The 6,612-nt window shown below is 37.0% G+C and overlaps 1 pseudogene; it reads left to right on the top strand.

Moving 5' to 3' along the window:
• The first annotated feature begins 1,657 nt into the window (after nucleotides 1-1,657).
• Nucleotides 1,658-5,686, top strand: LOC143571868 (putative disease resistance protein RGA3; annotated as a pseudogene).
• The last annotated feature ends 926 nt before the right edge of the window (nucleotides 5,687-6,612 follow it).

Below are 6,612 nucleotides of genomic sequence, written 5' to 3' on the forward strand. Positions count from 1 at the left end.
AACAAGCTCTGATACCACTTGTCACGTCGCGCTTAGAATCGGATCTTAATCAATCATGTCATAACTCACACAAAATTAATCGTGTTGACAAGAGAGTTAATGACGGGTTACTAAGTTTAGAAAGATGACCGTTTGTTAAAGGCGGAATCAATAACAAATATACGGTTGCAATGAATATTCAAAATACGAGGACACATGAAGGATTCACTCAAAAGATTTCCATTTATATAACGTTAATCATACAAAAGGATAATCGATTTAGGGTTTAGGAGGAATCCTAGGACAGCCGTCACACACACAATATTCTCTTAATTAATGTGTCGGTCTTATCCACTCGTATATTCTGTCTATTTCGTGTCTCTTTGGCGGCGTGCCCTAATTATTCTATTTATAGGCCTGCCAACCTAAGACAGGCTGTCATTCCTTCTAGAAACCCTATCCGATAGTACATACTCAATTTACATATTCAAAAATATACTAAGTGTAAAACAAGTCTTCCGGGTAAGCTTTTCATTAAACTTCAGTCTCCGAGTACGCAGTGTACTCGGCCTTCCTTCAGACTTGGTAAACATAGAAGTGTACTCGGAATCAGTTTCCGGGTAGACTTTACTTAGAGAATATTTTACCAAGTAAAATATTCACCGAGTAGACTTCAATCTTCTTGGACTTATCAAACTTTGCTCGACAAATCCTCACGAGCAACCTTGTTCTTCTATGATCCTGTTCGGCTCTTTGTTAGTTGAATAACTTATTTGATAAGGCGTACTCGGGAGTACATACCTTACTCGAGCAGAACCTTACTCGATATAACTTAGAGATATTCCATCAACTCATCAAGTATACTCGGACCATAATTATTAAATAATACCTTGCCCGGTCTTCCAATTATTTGGCTTCTTGGACTTGGTTGACCATACCTTACTCGGAAGAGTAAAATACTTGGTCTTGAAGAACAACCCTGCTTGACAAAGTGAACCTTACTCGGATATGCCAAATAGATGAACCTTACTCGGAAATCACCAAAAAGCATACCTTGCTCGGATATCCACTTAAGAAGATTCTTTGAAGTAAACCGTGCCCGAAAGGCAAAATCTCGTACTCGGCTAAGTAAAAGCTTACTCGAAGGTCCAAGGTATACCCGGATTCAATACTTAGCAGTTTCTGAGGAGGTTGAGAAGATTTCAATCTTCAATATTCTTCAATTAGGTCAAATCTTCTCATTTGGGTCAAACTTTTGACCCAACAATTTCTGCTTGACAAGTTGGGCGTTAAAAATCTACACGCTCCAACTTGAGGGGGAGTATTGGAATTGATATCAACCACATATTCTCCATATATATCATGATTTGCTTGCCATGCATATTACTTTGACATCCGTGAATGTTGCCACTGAATGAGACTTACTTCCTTATTTATTTTATTCCTTTATGTATTTATGTATGGTCTTGACATATTGTTAATTATTGAAAATATTCAATAAACTTTGAATCCATCTATTTTGAGGTATTTTAATCCCTTCTCCTCCCTCTAGATGTTTTTATTAACGTACATAATTCTTTTTTTTCCAAATAGAAAACAATAATTGCTTCACAAAATCAAGACAGCAACAGATAAAAAAATAATACAAAAACATGATATTAGATCACTTTATCCTACTAATAATATGTGGCTGAGTGGAAGTCATGAGTCAACTATTCCATTGCTTCATCAGTTTCTTTAAACCAACAACGAAAAATAAAAGGAAACAATCATTTTTCCTGTCAGCAATGGCTGTTGCTGAAATCTTTCTCGCCCCATTCATCACTGTTCTTTTCGATAAGCTGGCCTCTGCTGACTTGATCAGCCTTGCTCGATCCACGGAATCTATTCTCAGATCAACAGATGGAAGAAAACCCTGTCCCAGATCCAATCTGTGCTTGCTGATGCAGCCCAGAAACAAATAAGTGAAAAGTCTGTTCAATTATGGCTGCATGATCTGCAGGATTTGGCCTACGACATAGACGACATACTCGATGATTTAGCGACTGAAGCTATGAGGCGCAAGTTGAATCAAGAAACTGTCACCAGTAAGGTATTGAAGATCATCCCAACATGTTGTATTGATTTGACTCCTTGTAATATTATGTATGGTCAAAAGATGAGTTTTAAGTTAGATAAGTTAGATCAGATTACAACCAGATTGCATAATCTTGCTGAGCAGAAAAATAGTTTGGGTTTGTCTGATAACGTTGCACGGTCCGTTAGAAAAACTAGAAGACTAGAGGAAACTTCACTGGTTGATGAGTCAAAAGTTGTGGGTCGTGACAGGGATAAACATGCATTGCTCGGGATGTTGTTAGGAGATGAAACATGTACGCAAAACGTCAGTGTTTTATCCATTGTTGGTCTTGGAGGGATAGGCAAAACAACTCTTGCTCAAGTTTTGTACAATGAAAAGAAAGTGAAGGATCACTTTGAACTCATGGCATGGGTTTGTGTCTCTGATGAGTTCAATGTGTTTAATATTAGCAACGCTATTTATCAAGCAGTAGTTGGGGAGAATCGAAATTTTGTTAATCTAAATCTCCTACAAGAGGCGCTTACACAAAAACTTTATAACAGTAGATTCCTATTTGTTCTAGATGATGTGTGGAACGAAAACTACAAGGAATGGCAACTCCTACAACGCTCTTTTGTTGTAGGGGGGAAGTGGAAGTAAAATTATAGTAACGACCAGGAAGTCCTCAGTAGCATCGATCATGGACCCGATTCATACACTTTAGATGTTTTGTCACATGAAGAAGCTTTATGTTTATTAGCTCAACATGCGTTCGGTGAACAAAACTTTGATAAACATCCATCGCTTAAATTTCATGGTGAAGGCATTGTGAAGAAATGTGATGGATTGCCTTTGGCTTTGATAATGCTAGGAAGGGTGTTGAGAACAAAAACAAATGATGAAGACTGGGAGGAGTTTCTGAACAACGAGGTATGGAGTTTACAGACTTAGAATGAGATTCTTCCGTCTCTAAGGTTAAGCTATTATGATCTCCCGCCACATTTGAAACAAGTGTTTGCATACTGCTCTTTATTCAGCAAGGACTACCTATTTGACAAAGATGAACTCGTGCTACTATGGATGGCAGAAGGGTTTCTATACAAGTCGAAAGGCAATAAAACAATGGAGTGTTTGGGTGAGGAGTATTTTGAAGAGTTGAAGTGTAGGTCTTTTTTCCTGCACTCAACTACTGAGAAATCTCGGTATAAAATGCACGACCTGATAAATGACTTGGCTACAAGTGTCGCGGAAGAGTTTTCTTTCGGCTTGATGATAAGATGGAAGTTAATGATACAAACGAAGCTTTGGAGAAGTCCAGATATGTTTCACTTACTCATGAAAAATTTATTGGACTTTGCCGAATGTCCATGCCATTCCAAAGAGCTAGACGAATGCGCACTTTCTTATCCATACCATTTTATGTACCTAATTTCTCATTCGCGTTTTTATCGACGAAGGTTGTTAATGATTTTCTTCCACAATTACAATTCTTGAGGGTGATAAGCCTAGCAAATTGTTCAATAAGAGAGATACCACAATCCATCGGTAGTCTCAAGCATATTCGGGACCTCAATCTTTCTGGAACTTGCATCACATGTCTACCAGAACAAGTTAGTGACCTTTATAATCTCCAAAGCTTATTGCTTTGTGGTTGTGTTCAGTTATCTAGCTTGCCAAAGAGTTTTGTAAAACTAATGAAACTGCGACATTTGGACATCAATGATACTCCATTGCTGAACAAGATTCCCAAGGGGATTGGTAGGTTAACAAGTCTACAAACTCTATCGAAAGTCATTATTGAGGGAGCATATGGGTTTGATATAACTGCACTTAAGGGCCTTTTGCATCTTCGAGGTCGAATTTGTATCATCGGGATACACAAAGTGATAAATTCAATACATGCAAGGGAGGCCAACTTATGGCTAAAGACGGATATCGATGACTTGGAGATGGAATGGAGTGATGTGTTTGATCAGTCACGAAATGAGTTAACTGAATATGAAGTCCTTGAAGCATTAAGACCACATAATAGATTGAGAAAATTGAAGATATGTTTCTACAAGGGAACCAAATTTCCCAATTGGGTTAAGGATCCCACATTTGTTCGGTTAACACAACTCACATTAGAAGGATGTAGAAGTTGTGGATATCTACCAACACTTGGACATCTAAGTTCACTTCAAATATTAATTGTTAAAAGCATGAGCGGGTTGAAGACTCTTGGTTGCGAGTTCCTTGGGCCTGAAAATTCCTACAATCGTGGTGCATTTCCGTCACTTGAAGTTTTGGAATTTGATGATATGGAGGGTTGGGAAATATGGTCAACTAATTGTGGTGAAGGTAATTGGGTTGTTGGATCATTTCCTTGTCTTCGTGAAATGTCTATAGAGAATTGTCCAAAACTAGCTACAGTTTCTATTGGATTAATACCTTCACTTCGTGTTTTGAACATAAAAGGATGTTGTGAACATGTGTTTCGTAGCATGGTTTGTGTGTCCTCGTCAATTCTTAAGTTGGAAATGGGCTATATTAATGGACTTACAAGACTAAATGGAGAGGTTTTACAACACCTTGGAGCAACTGAATATACATGCATTAGATGGTGTGATGAATTGAGATACTTATGGGAGTTAGAAACACAAGCTTGCGACATTCTTGTCAGCTTGCAGATTCTAAGAATAGAATCCTGTGAAAATCTAGTATCATTGGGAAATAAAGAAGTTAACATGGAATCGATTAAAGAAGTAAGTTTTCGCAGTTGTCACAGACTTGAGAGTTACAATTGTCCAGAAAGTATTAAGAAGTTGGTAATTTTCGATTGTCCTTCTATTACATCCTTGTCCTACCAAATGACAGATGCAATCCCATCCCCTATGAAGATTCTTGACATTAGTGGTTGCGACAACCTAGAGGAGAGTTGGCTTTTCCGTAACTTCTTGTCAACACTTTTCATTTGTAGATTACCGAATTTGAGGTCATTCCCTGAAGGATGCTTGGCTCATCTCGCAAATTTAACCATTTCACATTGTGACATTATAGAATCCATACATGAGAAAGCCTTCGGTTATTTTCCGCTTCTTCGCATTAGATCTCTTCATATCTTTGGTTGCAAGAATCTAAAGTCATTTCCTTATGAACAGTTGCAACGTGTCACATCATTGGAAGTGCTAACCATAAGAAACTGTCCAGTCTTAGACTGCTCCTTTCCTTGCGGTTTATGGCCTCCTAATCTAATTGCACTAACTATAGGAGGATTAAAGAAGCCCATGTCAAATTGGGGGCTTCAAAATTTCCCAACATCACTTGTTAGACTACACTTACATGGAGAAAACTTAGGAGTGGTTTCATTTGCTTCATGGTCTTTTGTTCTTCCATCAACTTTAACTTTTCTACAAATCCGAGGTTTTACAGATTTAGAAACAGTATCCGAGGGCCTACAACACCTCACCTGCATCAAACAACTTCATATTGGGTCTTGCCCAAAGCTTAAAGATCTACCAGAGACATTGCTTCCACTGTTGTCAAGTTTAAGTGTGAAGTATTGTTGGAAGTTGCAAAACAAGTGTAGTAGAAATGGGAGCTACTGGCCCATCATCTCACAAATCCCTTTCCTTGATATATGATTTGTAAAGTGCTCTCTTTATCTCTCTATATATTTGTATTTCTAAAAGATATTCAATAATAGATGTTTTCAGAGGAAAACTAAACTAAATGTTAGACTGAAATTTAAAAAGATAAAAAGAACAAAATTTGTATAGACTAATCCCTGCTATTGTCTGCTTAAATGCCTAAAGTACTGCTAGATCTACTTACACATTTGGAGTGCCATGCTTAAACATGTCATGATTGTAATTTTGTTATCAAAGAATTAGCAATTGATGATAAAATCGTCTTGTCTACATTTATAAAATAAGCTGCTCGAACCAGCTCATGTAACATGTACATTTTATTAGTAAAGAAACAAAAAGATATGAGAGAAGTTTTATATAAAATATAACTGATCAGTGAAATAAGAATAGCTTATGCAGTGGAATTGAGATTAACACTTCCTCATCCTTGGAACAACCATCTGCATATTTATACATACGCATTTAGATATAAATATACATATGTAGATATCAGTTTTTCAGATGGTATATGAATATAAGGCTAAAACATGAAGTCAGCAATTTTGTGCTTTTTTAAATGTGATGCACTAGTGTGTGTCTAATTAGACCGTCATATCTTGTTAGATATGTGTAGTTGTGTATCTGTGAAATCTAAATAAAGGATTACCTCTTTTGAGTCATGATTATATTTTCTTAAGGCGGATAAATATTATTAGATAAAAAAACGCTACTAACAGGAGCTAGAGCAAACAAATACATGACTAGGTAAAAGAAACTTAGCTGAAACTAAAGTTATAATCCAAAGAAACATGTTCACCTTAATATATTGACCTCATTTTCGATTTATTGTTGAAGATTTTATCATTCCACTTTCCATAAAACCAAGAAGAAGCAAGGAAAATTGCTAGCTTGTGTCCCCTACCCTTGAGGCAAATGGGCATTCTTTGGGATCGTAAGAGCCTGTAG

Source organism: Bidens hawaiensis, unplaced genomic scaffold, assembly GCF_021521415.1.
Source record: "Bidens hawaiensis isolate Kalapana, Puna unplaced genomic scaffold, B.hawaiensis_p1.1 tig00001336_1, whole genome shotgun sequence".
In the NCBI taxonomy this organism is placed as follows: domain Eukaryota; kingdom Viridiplantae; phylum Streptophyta; class Magnoliopsida; order Asterales; family Asteraceae; genus Bidens; species Bidens hawaiensis.